Source organism: Ursus arctos, unplaced genomic scaffold, assembly GCF_023065955.2.
Source record: "Ursus arctos isolate Adak ecotype North America unplaced genomic scaffold, UrsArc2.0 scaffold_34, whole genome shotgun sequence".
Taxonomy (NCBI): domain Eukaryota; kingdom Metazoa; phylum Chordata; class Mammalia; order Carnivora; family Ursidae; genus Ursus; species Ursus arctos.
The window spans coordinates 26,957,543-26,978,880 of record NW_026623030.1 but is presented as its reverse complement, the minus strand read 5'-3'; positions in this window follow the sequence as shown (position 1 = coordinate 26,978,880).

Genomic DNA, 21,338 nt, shown 5'->3' with positions numbered 1-21,338 from the left:
ATGTGTTCATAGTGACTGTATTTGTCACAGCCCGAGAAGGATTAGTCCAGGTGTCCTTCGACAGGTGAGAGGTCCAGCAGGACAGCATCCACACCAAGGGACCCTCCACAGACAGTCGAAGGAGCAGAGTATTGAGACACAGAACGACTGGAGGGATGTGCGGGCTGCTGATGTGGGGAACAGAGGCAGAAGGGACTGTAGATAAAACTAAACGTCCTGATAACCTGCCGCCCATTGACAAATACCTGAGGCAGGCAGAGTATATTGTTCCTTCACAAAGCTCCCAACCGTCTTAGCGTTGGTGCCTTGCTAGAGGGAAAAGCAGCCTTGGCTTGACAATAGCTAGGCCTCCGGGATCCTGTGAGTCTTCTCTAACATATGAAAGTCCTTTTGGAAACTTCCCTTGTTTGTACCTCCCCCAACTCCAGAGTACATAACCAGTTGCTCTTCACAACCTGGGGCAGCAGAAGCTCTTTCTGCCCATGGGCCCTGTCCCTGTGCTTTAATAAAACCATCTTTTTGCACCACAGACATCTCAGGAATTCTTTCTTGGCCCTCTGAACCCCACCTCTTCAAACCACATCAGATGCCCTGGGATGGGGGAGAGTAGGGGCTCCTGGCCAGAAGCAGGAGAGATGGGTGTAGTTACACAAGGATGACACAGGGGTCGCTGTGGTGATGCGGCTGTCCGTATTTGACTGCGGTGGGGGTCCAGAATCCTACACAGGCGGGAAGGCAACATATGACTTGGAACACACCCCCCCACATGCACATGAAGGGGTGCAGGATGAGAAACCCCAAAACGTGCCACTTTGGCAAAAAGATTATTTTGAGTTAAAAGTAGTCAAAACCCAGCAGATGCAGGAAAGGCTCGCTGCCTCCCCCAGAGCTTCCTACACTGACCTTGGAAAGGAGAGCCTGCATAGGGAAGACAAGTCTTCACCAGTGTCCCCCACCCACCGAACTGAAGGAACTCATCTGCATAATAGAACGAACTTGTGGGATTTTTTTTTTTTAAGATTTTATTTATTTATTTGAGAGAGAGAAAAAGCAAGAGAGATCACTGAGGAACAAGGAGAAGCAGACTCACCGCTGAGCGGAGAGCCCAACACGGGGCTCCATCCCAGGACCCTGAGATCATGACCTGAGCCAAAGGCAGGCACTTAAACTGAGCCACCTAGGCGCCCCTGGAATGACCGTGTTTTTCTGAACATCTACTTTCACCTTCTTGCCAGTGAGATTTCTCCCCTGTGTAGCCTCAGACCCCTACCTTTTTCCTTTGTTCATAGAAGCTTCCTGTTGCCTCATCGTCTTCGGAGTTGCCTGTGTGTGTGGCTTCCCCGTAGGTACGCCCGTTAAATTTGATTTTCTCCTGTTCATCTGTCTCATGTCAGTTCCATTCCCAGTCCAGCTGGAAGGACCACAGGGCAGAGGGAGGTCTTCCTCCCCTACACACAGGGACACACAGTTGGCTCTACGTGTCGCCGGTGAAGGCAAAGCAAAATACGTAAGTCGCACGGACCCCAACGTGCTGATGGTGATATGACATTACAGGCTTGCAACTGTTACCATTGCAGGGGACTGGGCACAGGGAACAGGGAATTATTTCTCACGGTGATACAAGTGTCTTATTCTGGAAACCGCGTACGCCTATTCTTTTTAAAAGACATAAACAATTATCTCAAAGAACTTCATGTCTAACCATGATAAAAACATCGGACAAACCCCACTGGAAGGGCATCCTATGTGTGAAAATGCTCAAAAAAAAAGAACATCTGGGAAACTCGGCCAAAAGCAGCCCAAGGAGACATGACCACTGGATGTAACGTGATACTTTGGATGGGATCCTGGCACAGAACGAGGGCATTAGGTAAAAACTAAGGAAATCGAAATAAAAATGGCCTTTAGCTATTACTAATGTGTCAATATTGACCCATTAGTTGTGATACCAAAATGCCGTAGACATTAAGATGTTAACAGCAGGGGAAGCCAGGTCTGGGGTATGCGGGAATCTGCGCTATCTTGGCAACTTTTCTGTACATTCAAAACCATAATAAAATTAATTAATTTTAATACTATATTTCATAATTAATTATGAAGTAAATTGTTACTGTCCATCCGGGGGGGGGGATGGTCAGAGGGTGTGGACTAACTTTGTCCTAATGACACCAGGATTCCCTTTATCAGCTGCTGAGAAAACCACCTGGAGTCATGGTACATTTCATGCCTCCTCCATGGAAATGGGGGTTTCTTTCTTTATCCTAAAAGCAGTCTTGGGGGAGTTTCCCGGCAAAGCCACCAAACAGAATCCGGGCTAATGGCATCAGTCCTTTCAGATGGCCCAAGGGACATTGGGAAGGGATTCTTGTGATCTTGTAGTCAGCAACGAAAAAATTAGAAGCTAAACTATTTACTCGAAGCATGAGGGCTGTACGATATGTTTTGCTAACAGTGTTCCCAACTTACAGTCCTCTGGCACAGTGGTGACATTTGCGGGGAAGGAAATTACATTTTGCTTTCATACCCACGTAATTCAGAGCCTGGGCAACGGGGTAAAAAAGTAACAGGGCAAATACGATGGCGTCATCACCAAGCTGGTCTTCAGTATTGAGGGGGGTAGGACTCAACACAGTGGGCTCTGATTGCAGATCACTCCAAACTCAAGCTCTGAAGGCATAAAGTCTAGAGTTAATGTGTGTCCTTGGAGGATTCAGGTCACTGCATTCAGAATGAGGAAGGCTGAAATTTCCTGGGAAAACAGGAATGAGTTTCATTTCCCAGCTCCTGTTTTCTTTCTTGATACATTTGCTCGTATATTCCCCCCTAAAGTAAGAGAGACGTTTGTGTATGTTTGAATGCACCTGAATTGTCTTTAGGAATCTATCGGCAAATAGCAAATAGAAAAATGAATTAGTCTGTGATTTAATGTATGGGTCATGAAAATTTTATTCACTTTGTTCCTATTTTCCATGGCATGTCCTCAAAAGGGGGTTCTTCTGCCGATAGCTAATTCAGCATGGCCAGAAGCAGAAGCCCAGTGTTGTTATCCTAATATCCCCAAGTACAAGAGGCAGACTCTTCATTTGTTAAAATGAATTGACTGGAACCACTGCACCACTTTTCCCTTCCTGGGTCCACGTCTAGGCCAATTATATCGAATCCATTTAATTCAAGCATCATGTGGGCTTAGGACAGGACGTGAAGTTCAAAAGGTAAAGACAATACAAAAAAAAAGGAGATCTATTTCTTATTGCGCTGTATTTTCAAGTAGAGAAGAATGCAAAAACCGTTAGATTTAATATCACACTCCCTTCTCTGAGTACAGAGACATATGCCCAAAGCAATAAGCTCCAGATCCAGCCTGCAGCAGGATGAAATTAGCCTTAATATGCCATTAAAGTGTTATTCAAGTTTGGCATTTTGCAAATCCTCTGGATTGAATCTCCCCATTTGCAGTCCTGAACATTGGGCAATGATATTAGCAATAGAGAAACAGCAAAGATTACTGTTTTCATTCCCATAAGTTAGGTAATACAGCACATTGTCACATCAATAAACAACCCCCTGGACTTGCATGTGGGTTTATCAGGGTATCCTTTGGGATATAATAAAAGTAATCGAAGAAACTATATTCCATGTGCAGCCTCAGTTGTCTGATACTTTGTTCCTGGCTTCGACTCCTGAAATTAACCTGAAGAATTGTCTGTTGCTTTGAAATATACATGCCTCCTCTGCTATTTTGGTTCCATTTACCCCAGATTCCCCCTTTGGGTTTTATGTAGGTAAAACACCAGCTTGAAGCAATTGTTTAAAGTGCGATTTCCAGTGAAGTGTAATTTATCTGGAATGGATAGCCAAATGTAACATCTTCAGGAAAGCCTTTTGGGAAGCTACAAGTTTAGAAATGCCCAAATACGCAGGAATAGGAAAACACTGGCTTCTTTCAGGGAGGGGGTAGAGGAGGGATGACAAATGGTGGGAGTATGGGATCATCGGTGAAGCCACACCCAGCAAAAAAGAACTCCCAGGATTTCTGGAAAGTGTTATTTAAAAAAAAAAAATCTATGTCCTAATTAATTTCATTTTCACAAAGGAGAAAAAAATTAACTTGATTCTCTTACTATAAAGAATACTCTCATAATTACTTTTAATGTCTTCATTGGCTCATTGCAATTGCTGTGTTTATTCTTGGTTTGATTGATTGTTTGATTGATTGATTGATCTCCTCATAACTAGTCAGCTGCTCCTGGTTCTTTGCATGCCTGATGACTTTTGACTGGATGTCAGACCTTGGGACTTTTACTTGTTGGCTGCTGGACATTTTTGCATTCTTACAAATCTTCTCGAGCTTTGCTCTGGGATGTGGTTCAGTTACTTGGAAGCAGGTCTCGCTTTTGAGATTTGTGAGGCTGAACAGGAATGAGCCCAATTTAAAGTTAATTATTCCCCACTACCGAGGAAAGACCTCTGTGCCTACTTTACCCAGTGCCGTGTGAATCCTGGGGTTTGCTAATCTGGCTGATGGAGACAGGTGCCATTCCCGACATTGTGTGTGCCAAGCCTGCTGGCTCTGATCCTGTCTGGCAGCTCTTTCCTCTCCCACATGCACTAACCTCAAGCACGGGAACTGAGGACTCCGGGGGGACCCCTGGGCTCGCCGAGGGAGCGCTGTCCCTGCCTGGCCCTGTGTCCTCCGAGCTCTAGCTACGTTGGTGTTCCCCAGCTCTTGGCTCCATCTCCTCCGTCCATGGGCTCCCCCAGCCCCACAGGGCTCCCCATCCCACTCCACAGACCAGAAACTCAAGGCGATGCGCTGGAGAGGGGGTAGGGCTCCCCCATAACCTCCCTGCCTCTCTGTCCCTTGTTGTTAGTTGTTTGACTTTTGGCGTCTCAGATGTTGTTGTTGCAGAGATTTCTAATCTGGATTTTAGTTGTTGTGGACGGGAGACTGCATTGGGTGCTTGTAACTCCAATCTGGCTGAAAGCAGAAGGTCACCCAGACTTTATTAAAGAAGTTTCTTCATTTCCTGAGGCAGGGGTCTTAAAAGCAAAGACCCTTAAATGAAACGCTCCTATTGAAGACCGATCTAAAAGATGCACTTACTTGAAATTCTGTCTCTCCAAGACACAGAAGATTTAACACCCCAGACTGAACTGTGACCTTTGACTCCTTACGAATGCCGCCACACTGACTGCTACCGTTAGCCAGTAACAGCTTGTAGCAACTTGTATTCTCAATACAAGCCTCAGCCTGTTTTCCTGATCAGAACCGCCAGCGAGCTGTTCACAGAGCAGGGTGTTGGAAGGGATGACATCTCCATTAGACATGGTATGCCTCAAAATGCAAGCAGGACATCGCTGCTCAAAGCTCAGTAACAGCAAAAGTTGTAAGAACTAAAATGGTCAATGGTGTACGTAAATACGTGCCGATCACCAACGCTAAGAGCTTTGAAAACACTACATCCCCTGATTTACTCGTCATGGCAACTGTAGACAGCAGATCTTATCGTCGCCCCCACTTACTGATGGCAAATCTGGAGTTTAAAGAAGTTACGTACGTTGTCCACAGTCACTCAGCAGAGGTGGGATTTGAACCTCGCTCTATCTGACCGCGGTCCCCAGGAGCAATTTCTCCTGAGATCTGCCTCGCTGTGTGAAGAGACCCTTTCAGTCTATAAAAGCACATTGTATCCAGTTTCTTGGTGGTATTCTTTGCAAAGCAACAAAAGTGCTTTGTCTTTCACTTGCTCCTTTCCTGCCCTTAAAGCTGTTTATGGACAGTTGCAGTAAGGGGCACATGTGAGTTTAACGGGGATGCCCAAATCAACATTTTCTATAGATTATGTAACATAACCATTGTGTAGTTGATTAGGATAAGATGTGAGCTGTCTTAATCTTGGTGCTAATGGGGACATTATTATGGCAAAACAGACTCAGTAAATATCTACAGAGGCAATTTTACAGAGCTGTTTCCAACATCATCTTCATCCCTAAAATTATTTAGTAATAGACCGTTCCTGGCAACTCACGGAAAGCCTCTGAAATGGGGAATTTAATGGACTTTGGATTCTCAGAAACAGGTTTATACTAGTTTGACACACTAGATAAAATCCAAGCAGAAATATTTAGGACCATGCCTCTTTTATTCAAATTTTGCGTTCTAAAAAAAAAAAAAAAAAAAAAAAACTTAACGAACGTCTTCCAAGGATGATCTTGGTATTCGCTCTTCTCTGTGTCTGTTCATGCAGAGATATTGTAAATTCACTTCAGGACTGGGAAACCCATGATTTCCTTCACTGATGTCTTCATGGGATATAATTTCTCAGCAATATTCCACAATAATCCCACCTAGAGCCTAACGGCCATGTAAACACCACCATGCCTTCCCCACAATGCCACTGAGATCTGGTCATGCAGACTCTGCACCTTTCTAAACCTGCGTGGTTGTTTTCTTTATTTCTTTTATTTTGGGGGGAGAGGGTGGAGAGAGAGAGAGAGAGAGAATCTTAAGCAGGCTCCATGCCCAATGTGGAGGTTCGACACGGGGCTTGATCTCACGACCCTGAGATCACCACCTGAGCCAAAATCAAGAGTCAGACGCTTAACCGAGTCGCCCTTATGTATATTAATTTACTTAAGTAATCTCTACACCCATCAAGAGTCACACGCTCCACCATGGAGCCAGCCAGGCTCCCCTGTGTGATTGCTTTAAAATAGGCTTTGTTAGGAAAGACTGGGCTGTGCCCATGAGAAATGCCTTCGGTGGGCTTGAGAGACATCAGTGTGGGGAAAGTTGAGAAAACAGTTGAACTCATGGGTCTATCCCTTTAATTAATTCATGAAGTCAACGCGTATTTACTAAGAACAGACAGTATGGCAGGTGCTGTTCTGGGCATCCGGACACTGTCACGGCCGGAACAGGGAAGGACGGTCCCCAGGAGCTCGCAGACTAACAGCGGCAACCACAACGTGTCCCTGGCAAGACATGCGCTTCGCGGCTCTTCCCGCTGGGGTGCCTAATAGGTGCAGCCGAAATCCTCTTTAAGGTGATGAGCCGGTTATCTCCCTTCTCTGCTGTGTGTCTCCTTCCCCACACTGCACACACACATCCTTCAGAGGATTTAAAAATCATCCGAGGTCTGCAGGGGAGGGGGGTTAGACGGCTTTGTTTATCAGAAAGTTCTTCCTCACAATAAATGGAAATCTACCTTTCTAAATCAAACGACTCCTGTAATATTCTTTATTCTCTTTATTGCCCAATGGTCTTGTAATCAAAATGTGTGTACACTCACTCAGACCACAGGCTCCTGATTTGTTCCTTCTTCGTCTGCCATAGCAGGGCCCGGGGCGTTTCTGGGAAGAGAAGAGCAGTGCCCCCACCAAAGGCTTAATCAGTAGTCCGCAAACATTGGCTGAGGGACCCCCGTGTGCCTGGCACCGCATGCGGGAGATAGGACGGCTCCTTTGCAGGCTTCCCAGAGGGCTAGAATTTACCAGAATCCCCCAGTGACTCCTGACGCGAGTGCAACTCCCAGCTTACATCCTATTTGCTGACAGCCCCACCACACAAGGGGCAAATGTGTAGATGGGCCCGAATCAAAGGGGGTTAATTCTACGTACTATGATAGGACTGTTGCAATATTAGGAACACGTCCCTGCAAGAACGTCATTTCATTCCCACAGAGCACCTCACTTTGCACTTACTGCTTCCCTGGCCCCGTGCCCGACACAGTGCGCCCATTATCTCATTGAACCCTCATAAGAACCTGGAGGAGGGGGTCTTGCTCCTGTCCCCTTTCTACACAAGAGGACAGTAGTACGGTTCAGAGAGGAGGAGCACCCTGAAGGCAGCCCCGGGACCAGGCGCCCCTATATAATGATAGCACCTGCAGGCCTTATGCCGGCAGCTCCTCGACACTGGATTGTGGATTAATCATAACACGCGCGTAAGGAATGTTACTTTGAATGCATCTTTATCCGTCTTTTGATTTCTTCCTTTTTTTGCTTGAGAAAAGTCAGCCGGATTCATGGTCTAGAGTGACTCAGGAAATCATGGCTCTATATTGCTTGAGAGATTCTCTCTGACTCAACCGGAAAACCTTCCAGAAACTCTTGTTGCCTCTGTGAACGGGCTAATGGCTGATCATTTGTCAGAGCAGATAACCATCTTGCTCCCACCCACGTACCAAAATAGGTCAGGAGACCAAGGGAGAGGAGATTCAGATGCCTGTTGGCCAGGACCACATTTCCTGTCCCCTCTATTTCTGTGCCTTATATTTGAAGTGTGAAAGCCTGAGTCTGTCTTACAAAGAAGCAGGAGGCTGCCGGGCCGAAGGACATGATAGCCCATCCATCCCCTGTTGCCACGGTGAGATCACCCTTCGCAGAGAAAATCTCAAACGGTCGGGGATGTCAACGTCCCTCTCATCTAGCTATCTATGGAGAGACGCGACAGGTCAGCCGAACTCTGGGCAAAACACTTAAAAGTGCAATTAGGATGTCTGGCATTTTCTCCTTGTCTTCTGACAAACAGAGGTAGAAATTTTGGGATTACACGTGAATTTATTTTTTTTTATTTTTTATTTTTTTAGATTTTATTTATTTATTCGACAGAGATAGAGACAGCCAGCGAGAGAGGGAACACAAGCAGAGGGAGTGGGAGAGGAAGAAGCAGGCTCACAGCGGAGGAGCCCGATGTGGGGCTCGATCCCATAACGCCGGGATCACGCCCTGAGCCGAAGGCAGAGGCTTAACCGCTGTGCCACACAGGCGCCCCATACGTGAATTTATTTTGACCAACCTTGCTGCAAAGGCTGCTGGCTCGCAAGACTTTGCCCGGAGGTCCTTTGTGGGGTTGCAGAATAAGAAGAGGGAGACTTTAGGGATTCAGAAAAACAGGAAGAAAACCCAAAGTCACAGGTGTTTTCTCTCCACGGGCAGCGGGAGGCTGGGGGAGGCGGCAGCGTGTTTTACCAGCTCAAGCCTGCCACCCCCAGCATCAACAAACTTCCCCAGAATTCTGGAAACCCTAGGAACAAATACAATCTGTCCATGTTTCTAATTAATTCTATCCTGACAATTAAGAAAAAATGATTCAGTTAAAATGATCTCCATTGAGTAGAGTGAAACATAATAACAAACAGGCAATAGATAATCCTTGTTTCAGATGAAAATAGATTAAAATATTAAACCTTGGTGACAAAACCAGCGTTAAATATAGTCTCTCCACGTGTCCCTTTTGGATTAAACTGTTTTTTGCAAGGAACAATAAATTCAGATCGATCCCTGAATTTGGGAACAAAAACAAACAGATTCCTTCAGAAACTTTGTCACCAAGATGCCACCAGCTAGTGATTTCCTCTTCATCTGCCAACTAAAAACTGTGGTTCGCAAAGCATCTCTTATTTTTACTCATTTATAATTACCAAGGCGTGACAATCTAACTTGTACCGTGTTTGATTTAAATATTGGTTAAATTCAAACTGTCTTTACCCACACAACAGTTAAACACAGATATAATTAATAGGGAACAAACTCAAGAGTATTTTTTTTCCCGCAAAGATCAGCTGGGGAGGGATTGTTGCCACAGGAACCCGTGGAAACTTGCGCGATTTCACCGTAAGCTCCTCAAACACCAATGCTAACCCCCTCAACTGCACCCCATGCCACTGCGTCCCAAACACTTCCTTGAATAAAACCGTAACTTCCTGTTTTCTGAATGCAAAAGTAACATATATTCGAGGTGTAGAATTCAGGCGGGAAACAAGGACAATCATTTGCTGTGATCTCAGCAATCCCACCACCCACCGTGCTTCACTGGTTTTTGTGAAGGTGGTTATAGTCTTTGCTTGTTTTTTTTTCTTGTTGTTGTTTTTGGTTTTTTTTTTTTTTAAAGATTTTATTTATTTATTTGACAGAGATAGAGACAGCCAGCGAGAGAGGGAACACAAGCAGGGGGAGTGGGAGAGGAAGAAGCAGGCTCATAGCGGAGGAGCCTGATGTGGGGCTCGATCCCATAACGCCGGGATCACGCCCTGAGCCGAAGGCAGGCGCTTAACCGCTGTGCCACCCAGGCGCCCCCTGTTGGTTTTTTTTTTAAGTAATCTGTACCCGCAGTGTGGGGCTCAAACTCACAACTCCAAGATCAAAAGTTACATGCTCTGCAGACTGGACCAGCCAGGTGCCCCTTTTTGCATTTCTTTTCCTTAGGAAAACATACACATTCACAAAAACACACTGAACACCTAATACCAGTGCGGCTGTGGAGAAACTGGGAATAGAAAATGGTACAGCTGTTCTGGAAAACAGTCTGGAAGTTCATTTTCAAACCAAAAGTGGACTTACCCTCTGACCCAGCAAGTGGCATTCTTGAGTGTTCATTCCAAAGAAATGCAAACAGATTTCTATGCATAAACTCACATACGAGTGTTCATGCAGCTTTATTGATGACAGCCCTGAACTGAAGACCACCCAGACGTCCTTGAGCTGAAGACCACCCAGACGTCCTTGAGCAGGTGTGCAGGCAACAACTGTGGTCCAGCCGTATCCTAGAATACTGCTCAGCCCCCCAAGGAGGGGTCTACTGATACAACTTGGACGTGACTCAAGGACGTATCCGAGATGGAAAGCCAATCACCAAAGTTATATTCTGAAGACTCCAGTTATATGAAATGACACAGTTGTAGAGATGAGAACAGATTAGTGGCGGCCAGGAGCTGGAAAGGAGGGGGGGTGGGTTAAGAGGATTGGCATCAGGGAGCTTTGCAACAAGGGACAGTTACATACTGGCCAATGGTGGTGGCTTCACGGACTGCACATGTGATAAAATTTCAGACACACACACACACTCAGGGGCATGTAGAACCATAAAATCCGAATAGACTCCACGGATTGGACCAATGTCGTTAATTTCTGATTTTTATACTCTATTACAGTTTGCAAGATGTTACTATTGAGACAGTGTGGGTGAAGGATGCATGGGACCTCCCTGTATGTTTCTTTACATCTTTCGGTGAATCTGTAATTACTTTAAAATTATTTTTTTAAAGAATAAAGCAGTAACCTTGCTCTACTAAGAAATGATATATAGTTTTTCATTCTTTTTTCTAAAACCATTATCCTGTTCCAGTACAATTTTGAGATGAAAGCATGGATTAATAGGAAGTATGAAGAATATTCTCCATTCCACTCAAAAACGTATTAGTTGCTATGGATTTTTTAAGCCTACTGTGCACGTGGCACCGTAACTTGATTTAATTCTGTTTATAATTGCCATTTTCCCGTGTCATTAAGTACCTTTTTTTTTTCCAGCCTGGTCTTGAGAATGCCTTTGCTGTATTACAGTGCACACACTGGACTACAGTTCAGTTCTTCCCCCTCGTCGGACGTTTAAGCTGGTTCATTCACGTTACTGTCATAAACCCTTTTGGATACCATGAGTGATCACTTTTGGAACTCGTTGCCAGAATAATTTTCTAGAGGGAGAATTTCGCAAAATAAATTTCCAGAGGCTTGTCACAAACACGGAGGCAGTACATGTCTCCTTTCCCGGTAGCATTTATGAGAAACAGTGGTCGCCCCCTCCTCCTGCCCCATGACCTGTCCCGAGGGGGTTTCCCTCTCCCCTGGCTCCCGGGCTGCAGAATAACACCAGCTGAAACGCCCAGGCTGGGATCCCCAAATCTGGCTCAGCACCCACGAGAAGGAGCCCCCAGGTGAGCTGTGGTTGCAAGCCCCTCCTGGCCCCTCGGCTGCAGGCAGGGAGGGCTGGGATCCTGCGGGTGAGACTCTCGGGGACTCCGTGAGCACCAGAGACAGAATGCCCTCCACCTGCCACCCAGGAGAGTTCTTCCTTCTCCGACCCTCTTGGGCCCATTGTCCTAAACCAACAACGAGTAGTTCCCAGGTGATAATTAGTCTATTACAACAGGAAAAACCATTTTTGAGGAAAAACATGAAAAACAAAGGACGTACCATTATTTCAGGCATCACTGAATTTTCAAGAAGGGAAACAAAAAATAAGTACTAGGCAAAATTAAAGGCGAGCGGGACATATTGAAATAAGGGCAAATCAATTAAATTTAAAAAAGCCCTTTTCATTGGAATGTAACACAGCTGGAAATGTGCGTATATGGTGTATCATATATCCCATATCAGATGGGGTATCACCTACACCCCAGGAGCCCCCTCGTGCCCCCTCCAGCCACGTCCCGCCCCAAGGGCAACAGCGTGGATTGCCGTCGCCTGTTCTTACGCGTTACGGGAAGAAATGCATAGGAACTCTGGCTCGTGCCGCTGCGTGTTACGTGGTGATCGGTGAGCGTTGCTTCCGCCGCGCCGAGCTGTCCTGCGTCCCTTCACTACTCCGTCATATGACTGATTAGCCCATTCATCTATTCCAGGCTTGATAAACTTTGGGGTAGTTTCCAATTTCTGACCTGGCCAAATGGTGCAGCTGTGACCATTCCTGTGCTTGTCCCTGGCTGGGCACACACACACCTCGGTCTGTCTGTCTGTTAGATACACACTTAGGAGAGAGCTCATGGGACCTCGAGCTACGTATTGGTTCTGTTTTAATAGATGCCAATAAACAATTTTCCAAAACAGAGATGTCCAGTTTGATCAACCTTTTTTTTTCTTTTTCTTCAATTTTTGGTTTGGGGACATGGACAGCCTCCCGGATATGATTTACTTAGCCTGGACATATGGTTCTTTCTAAAATGGATGAGGCTGGTTTTGTGCCTTTGGTCACCACTCTGTGTCATTAGAAGACTCGGATCCCTTCCGTGGCACGGCTGTCCAGAGCCAGCCCACCTGGGGTGAGTCCTAGCTCTGTTTCGAGCTGCGCGACCTCGGGTAAGTTACTTAACCCCCGATGCATTACATTTGTCATCAGTAATGCTGGAATATTAATAGTTTCTGTCTCTTGGGGCTCTAGTGGGGATTAGGTAGTTATAATATGTACCGCTAGGGCTTGGAAGCGTGCTGGCATACCAAGTCTGCCTGTGTGAGTTACTCTTGTTTCTTAAAGGAAAAATCTGTTGAATTCTACTGTACACCCTGGGCAATTTGAATTTTTTTTTTAAAGATTTTATTTATTTATTTGTCAGAGAGAGAGGGAGAGCGCACAGGCAAGGGGAGCATAAGAGGGAGAAGCCGGCTCCCCACTGAGCAGGGAGCCCCATGTGGGACTTGATCCCAGGACCCTGGGATCATGACCTGGGTTGAAGGCAGACACCAATTAGAATTTTTTTTTTATTTTTAAAGGAACTTTCCTTGCAGAAAACACAGGGGAAGCCTGGTGGGTGGTTAAGAATGTGGGCCAGGAGGCAGGAAATGTGACTGCCATGTCTTTCTATCAGGACCTTGATTTCACAGCCGGCGGTCCTAGCTCCAGGGGATGGATCAAATGTCTTACCTGGATGTTTGCTGCTGAGACCCAAATGAAGAGGCAGGATGGGCTTAACACACTACAGAGGGAAGGCTCCCAAGAGGAGGGAACTCTGGGCACCAAGACGCCAGCACGGATCAAATTCCCATCTCCGAGGGGCACCCGAGGTTGGTGTGGCCCAAGAGGGGAGGATGGGGCATGATGGGGCTGGAGAGCCGGGCAGACCCAAGTCACGACAGTGACCTTGAGTTTTACCCAACATCCGACAGTGGCCACTGACCCCGAGCGGTGTATGACCTCCTGGACCGTGGGTTTATGATTCACTTTCTACTCATTGTCAACCGAACCTCTGGGGCAAAGAAAGGATTAAATACACACGCGAAGAGAAGCATCAACAAGTTCATCTGGTAGTGGAAGCGGAGATTTCAACTATTCGGAAGGCTGCTTCAAGCATCCTTTGTCCTGCCCCGCACCACGGAGCCTAGGTGGGGTCACAGGGAGATGGGCTGGGGAAGGCGCAGGTGCTTGTCTGAGGTTCAGGCTTCAGCCCCACGTTCCCACCACAGACGCAGTAAGTGGGGTTCAAGGTGCTGCAGCTCACGCTACTGTCCCTCCCTGCAGAAAGGACTTTGGGGAGCACAGAAGGCACTTACACTAAATTGGAACAGACTTCTGTCTTCCTTTGGTTTTAGGGGAAGAAAAATAAAACAACAGCCAGGGGACGTGTTCCCAACAGAATGCATTCCTCACATACTTTTTCTTTAAAAGTGACGTCTAAAGATACATTTTGCAAAAGGTGGTTCTCCTGCTGGCAGAAGCAGCGCCTCTTGCCCTGAGACCTGTCGTCTCCCGCGAGCTGGATGCTGCTCGGGTCCGAGTTTTCCACTTTGCTGCAACCTTTTGCTTCTGCAGCCTGGGAATTTGTTCTCAGGGTGACAGCTGCTCCGAGCATTTATTTTCTATTTTGCATTTTTGATCGCCTCGATCAGCATGCTACATTTTAATGCCCTGCTCGTTGTGCGCTCCATTGTGCGTGTGCTGCAGTCTTATGTTTAATTTACAGTGAATGTTTGTTTTCTGGGGTGTTTTCTGCTTGAATTAATAAAGCAGTAATCTGGGAAAGAGAGCAGAGATGCTTTCCTCTCCAGGGTAAAGAAACACACTGTAATCGTTGGCCAGGGGCACTGCCATTTCTGCATTAGACCAGAGGGATGCGGTGACACTTGGGAAGTTACAGGTGTTTGGGGCCAAAGGAAAGCTGCCTTTTCAGAAATGCGTCCCCCTGTGGAGGTCCCTGGGCAAACAGAAACACCGAAAGCCCTTCTTTCCACCTGGGCACTCTGCAAAGACCCAGCTGTGCCTCGTGCCTCTAGAGAGAGCTGGCAAATACTCTCTATCAATTAATTCTCATTTCTATTCCATCCCCACCAACTCCGAGAGCTAGACTGTGTCTGCACAGAGTGGATTCTGCAACTTTGTGCCGTGACCCTGCGTGTATCACAACAGGTGAGCAATCCTGTGGGAAGTTAGAGCCGCGCTGCCTGGCACAGAGGGGGCACGGCCCGTCCCCAAGCCCAGCGGGTGGAGCCCCGGTGCCCAGATCGGTGTCGGAATATTGCCACCCCACTCGGGACCACAGCCAGGCCATTTCTGCCGGATAGTGGGATATACAGTTAGAGGTGCTTATGACACTTCCAGCGGGCGTCCACGCTCCTTCACTCGTTTATTAAGTACTTACATGTTACAGCAACATGTCTGTTCTGATGCCTGTTGTGGTCCAGGCACTGCCCTGGGCTATGAGTTTCCAGAAGCTAACAAGATAGGCCCCATCCAGCCCCTGGAGAATTTCCACTCCAAGGAGACTCATCCGTTTTCTATCTGATATAACAAGTTACCACAAACAGTGGCTTAAAACAACACGAGTTTTATCTCAGTTCTGGAAGTCCGAAGCCTGAAATGGGTCCTCTGGGTGTTGACTGGACTGTGTTCCTTCTAGAGGCCCTCTGGGAGATCCGTTCCTTGCCTTCTCCAGCTCCTGGAGGTACCTGCAGTCCATCCTCACGCCTGCTCCAACTCGACTAGGACCTCCTCCTTCTTTCACCCGTAAGCACCCTGTGGTTACACTGGGCCACCCACAGAACCCAGGGGACTCTCCCCACGTCAGGGTCCTTAACTGACTCACACTTGCTAAGTCCGTCTCTCCATGTGAGGTCCCACCCTCACAAGTCCTGGGGATGAGGACGTGGACAGCTTGGGGGCCATGATTCCACCCACCACAAGGGACAACACAACATCTATGAAAAGAACGATTGCCGGGGGCTCAAACCCGTGGTAAGGCTTGTGCCCAGTTGCTTGCTTGCAACGTGGAATATGTATTTTTTTAACCCGATGAACTAAGCCAGTTTACGTTCTTTCCTACAGTTTCATTGGGATTTTATACGTCATATGTAATCTATTCCTCAACACTCTTGTTGGATTTATGATGCATTTCTATCCTGGGCATTAAATGCTGTAAAAGGACTGATAAATGTCCTTAGGTGATTTTCAGCGAGGAGCCGGTGGCTGCGGTGGGGCTTTCTGACCAGGAGACGGAATACACTCCATGCAATGGATGGTATTCATAACATATTGACAATAAATCAAAGGGAAATTTCTGGAGACAGCAGCTAGGGAGCTGAGAGAGAAACACACCCTTTTTTGTTTGTATGTGGGAGATGCCCATAGTGGGATAGTAGGAGCAGTGCCAGAGAGCCTCTGTCTAGCACCGCGATTAGAGCACAGACCCTGAGGCCAGGGGTCCTGGGTTCGAGTTTCGACTCCATCACACTACCTAGAAGAGCTCATTGTTGGTAAGATGGGCATAATGACCGCTGTCACTAGCTCACGGGTTGGTCCTCTTCATCAGTGCTAAGGGCTAGTTAGTTCTTACCATTGCTAGTAATCATCACTGCTCCTAACCGGAGATGCTAAGGATGGGGGGAAGGTTAAGTTAACCCGTCTCACCTTCTCTGCTTGCACGGAAGTCACCACGGCGTATCATCACCATGCCAGAGACCCCTGCGTTTGGGCTTCCTTCCCCACCTGCAGCCCTTTGCTGTGTTTGGGTGTCTTCTGACTTGGGCCGGATGTGCCTCCTCCCACATTGGAGGCATAACACCCATCACAACACCGACCCCTTGACCCTCGCAATGCCTCGAAGCCAAATGGCAGTGAACCAACCCCGCTAGAACAAATGCATTTTGCCAGAACTTGGAACGTGTCCATGCAAAGCAGGAGGAAGCATGCACGTTGACTCCCGTCCTGTTGGCACTCCTAGACAGCGCTGCAGGGAGACACCTGCTGTTTCCTTTTATTTGATGGAAGAAAGGACAGCGAGCGATTTTGCCCTGGCAGAGCGTGTTCCTAACGAGCTCTGTCTTGAAAGGTGAGCTGGAGAGGTAGGCTATTGCAAGACAAAATTTTCCGCCCCGAGGCAGGGGGGCTGCATGGGGCTCCGTGGCCCGCGATCTTCCCAGGGATGCTGTGCGGTGTTTCTTGTCTAACTGGGGCGCCTCCCTTACGCTCAGTGTATTTATTCTCCTGAGGGCCCTGGCACGTGCTCATTTATTTCCTGTTTTTCGTTTCGGATCGCCTCTCTCGGCTCGCCAGAGTGTAATGGTCTTGCTCCTTGTGTGTGCGCTAAATACGTAGGTTTCATGGAGGGCAATGGCTTTCTGGATGGCTTTTATTTGAGTCAATACAGCTGGATCTGAATCTGGTCCCCTCTCAACACTGTACAACTAAGAGAAAGTACAATAAATTGTGCAGGTTACTCAGAGCCCCTGTGTCTGACTTGCTGTAGGGGTGATGAGGACAGCAGTTAACTCCGAGTTGTGGTGAGGGTCACGCGTGTATTACACGTAGTGTGTGTGTGTGTGTGTGTGTGTAGTGTAAGGGTGCCTGGCATATTATATCTGCTCTGCAAGTAGCAGCTATTATAATAATAATTATTAGCAGCCTTTTAAAGGAAGCAAAATTCAATGAGAGCTAATGAAATGACCTCCAGTCGTATTAAGCATTCTGCAAACTTTTTTCTCAAATGAAGAACATGGTAGCACCTGGCGGCTGCCTTCCCTCGCTCGCTCTCTCCCTCCCGCCCTCCTCTCCTCCTCTTCCTTCCCTCCGTCTCTTTTCCCTTCCCCTCCCTCCTGTCCTCCTCCCTCTCCCCTCCCTCCACCCCGCCTCCCAACGTCCTCAAAGGCCCAGCACACTGCCACCTCCCAGCTGCGCTCCAGGTCCCTCAGCCTGTGTGGAGGTGAAACGGAGACATTACCTTCGAGGAGAAAGGGCTGCCCCTCCTCCCTGGAGTGTCTCCATAAAACATAACAGGCCCCGCGGTGTTGGGGGGGGGGGGGGGCAGGCCTTTGGATCTTCCTGCGTGCTGTCCTGGACCTTCCCACCTTGGAACTGAGAAGCCCTCACTCGGGAACGAGCTCGGGTGGCTCCCTGGGGATGCAGGAGCCAATCCCAAGATGCAGCCACTTATCTCCTGAAGATGGAAGAGAATTTTCCTTGTGCTTTCCTCCACTTTATGGTATAAATTTGCATGCAATCTTGGGCAGACTTTATAGAGCCCCGCGTATAAATGAGTCAGTGATGCCGACTCGCCAAGGTGTCAGTGTCTGATGCTGGGGGCGGGGGAGTCTGCTCACCTGTCGGGGGGGCCCCTCGCTACCCTGTCAAAGACCCAGAGGCACCCACTGCCTTTCCTTTCCCGAAACAGTTTATCTCCATCAGTTGCGCATTGTACGTACCTCTCATCCTTACAATCCGAGCTGCTCAGAGAGGAGCCTGGTGGTTTTTACTGCTCCTTCCCCAACTCCTAGAGCAGCTATCACTGAATGCGGCCCCTTCCCAGTTGTTCATTAAGCCCCTACGAGATGCTAGGAGTTTAAAAATCACAGACGCGACCCAGTGAGCTGCTAGGGTATCTCCGCTGACCTACTGAGTCCCGATGCTTCAAGAGCCTACACCCAACCTGCGTTCTAGAATGCGCAATACAAGGTCCTTTGGTCCTAAAACAGCCCACACAATCAGAAACAGGGACGCGGATGGCAAAGAACAGTATGTTGGCAAAAGCAGTTTGCAAAGCCCTGCATTATCACAGAGTTAGACGTTCTCTAAGAGATGCATTAACTTCTCCTATCAGAGAATGCAGCTTTTTAAAGTAATTCTCGTGTTTTTTTTTAAGCTGATTTTAGACCAATTTCTAAAGATCCCAAGCCCCTGAAAAATCAAAATCATCCTGGTCTGTGCATGAAAGCCCTCTATGGTTTGTCTCTTCTTTGTGCCTTTGATCATTGTTTTCTGGGTCTATCCTGGCAGCAGCCCGACTGTGAGACCGTGCAGAGCAGACACCGGACTCTGACTTTTCCTCCAGACCCCTCCCCCACTATGAACATACAGTGATGTGCGGCATGGACAGGTGTCCTACAGAGAGCAAGAGACCCTGGCATTGGACCTGATCCCCCAGAGTTCATTCTCTGCTGCTTACTGGCTGTGCAATCTGAGCAGGACCCTCCTGGCTCTGTGCCTCAGTTTCCACACTGGTCAAGTGGAGATAATCTATCAACAGCAACCTCCCTGATTACTGAAAGGATGAAATGAAGTCAGGTCCGTAAGGCACACACCTGAGTGCCTGGTGCGTGGTCCCTGGGGGTGGGGGAGCCGAGGATGGGCGATACTGGAAGGTTCTGTCCATTTCAGCTCTCCACAGTGAATGAAACTGAGAGGGTGTATTGTTAGCAAGAATATTGCACTGCATCTTAAAACTCTCACAAGGAGCAACAGTGGATAGGGCAGCAAAGAAAATTCCATGAGAGCTTTCCATCCTTGCACGGCGAAACCTTGCACTTTGGCCCCAGTAGAGCTGTACCCTGGTTTACTTTGACTTTTCATTTATTCTTATTTAAACTGAGAGGAGGCCACTCAATGACAGTGACCTAAAATTTAAAATAATTGCCATTTTGGTCACGAAGTCATCCCCGGAAGTCCCTTGAGCACAAATGACATCCATCTATTATGCTTACCCCCACGACACTGTAATTTTGTGTGTTGAAATGGTCGGATGTCAGCGATTTCAGTCTTACTAGTAGCCACAAAAATAAACAGATAGAGCCGCCCAAATATTGACTAAAACCCACATCACTATATCTAACGTAGACTCTCCTTAAATCTGACTCCATCGCCGATTTCATCCTCAGATATTTGCCCTGCTGCCGATAGCTCATTTTCACTCCTCAAAGAATCTTCTAGAATTCTCTGAGCAGTCACACACCCAAGACCCCCATCCTGTCCAATTGCCTAATTTGACAAGCGTCTGAAGCTCCCAGGGGATGAGGTGAATTTGGCAGACTGTGCAGCTATCAGGAATTTGTCTTTTGCTCTAAATAGCCACTTAGAAGTGCAAATGTGCCTGCAAGCCACAGTGCACGGTGCGTGTGAGCGCGCAGGTCCCCCGCGCTAACACAGTCAGCTGCAGGGCTCGACACTGCTCGGCACTGTGCGTGTGTCAGAATTCTATCTTTTCTGCCCGCGGCGTTTGAGTTGTTGAAGCAGGTACCAGCCTACACCCAGAACATACACGGGGAGATGTTCACAGGAGATCATGATGGGAAATGCCAGGGCCGCTTCGATACAAACGTGGGAGCACCACCAGCTTCTCTCTCCGAGGGGCACAGACCAAGAGGCTCGGGGTTCGAATGCACGGGATTCTTTGCAAGCTGCCGCGTTAATGAGAGGTGAGCAAACCAAGACAGACTCGAGGCCTGACCCGCGCACTTCCTGCTCCCGCCGCCCCTCCCAAGCCCACCCAGCGTCTACCCATCCCACTGCCCACCGCCATGCACTCACCGTGGGTCCCCTCGTCCTCCCGCAGGAGCCCCTGAGTGGTGCTCCCAAGGGCTTTAGGGCATGCCATCCCCTCCCGGCTGAGCAGCCTGGGCAGCTCCGCCCCTGGGCAGGTAGCCGGCCCTCTGAAAGTTGCCCACTTCTTAGGTGGGGTTCTCATCATCGCCCATGGTGTCCCCAAGTTTCCAGCTCTCCAGGTAGGGGTTAGAAAGTGGCGGGGTCTGGATGCAAACTTAGGGAGTCGGTTTTCCAGCCAAATGCTGAGAACAGAGGTGCCAGCAGGACCCTGGGGGTTTCAAAGGAGAGAGCCAGGTTAGGGAACCAGGGGATGATGACAAAAGATGTCACAGCAGAGTCTCTGGGCAGAGAGGACCCCGTAAGCTTGGTGTGCTGATCCATTCGTCCCTGGGAAGCACCTCCCCTCCTGTTCCTCCTTCCTTCACACCTGCTTCTTTCAAAAGAGATTTTTAAATGAATGGAGAGTTCACTCCATGGAGGGAATACAATTATGATAGATCTCTCTTACTTAACACCTCTCTTTTCAAGTTCAAAGTATTACCTAAAATGCTCTTGGCTATTCTTTTTGGTTTTCCTTTGAATAGAAATGTTTCCCCTAGGCCAGCTGTGTTAAAGACTTCCTCAGGAAGTGTTGAATGTATGCAAATACCAGCTATCTGTTAATACCTCCCTGGCCTTACTCTTTCTCCCAAATCGCCTTCCTCTATATTTAAAGCATCTGGTTATGAATCTCATCAGCCTGCAGAGTGGACCAGGTCCTGGCTCCATCTCCTCCCAGCCGTGGGCTTTTGGGGGCCTCACCGAGAGCACAGCCTAGAAAGGGTTATAAATACACTCTGAAGACAGTACAGCCGGCAAGCAGCTGGGGCGCACGGGGCTGGGTCTCGCTCCCTCTCTGGTCATCACAAGTGGCCCGCATGCCGCCTTGAAAACGGCTGACATTCAGAAGACACCGGTTCAACTTCGTTCTATTGCCCAGGACTTGTCCGCTCGCAAGTGAAAGAGCTAAGAACCAGAGTTCCAAGCCCATGCGTCTGGGAGG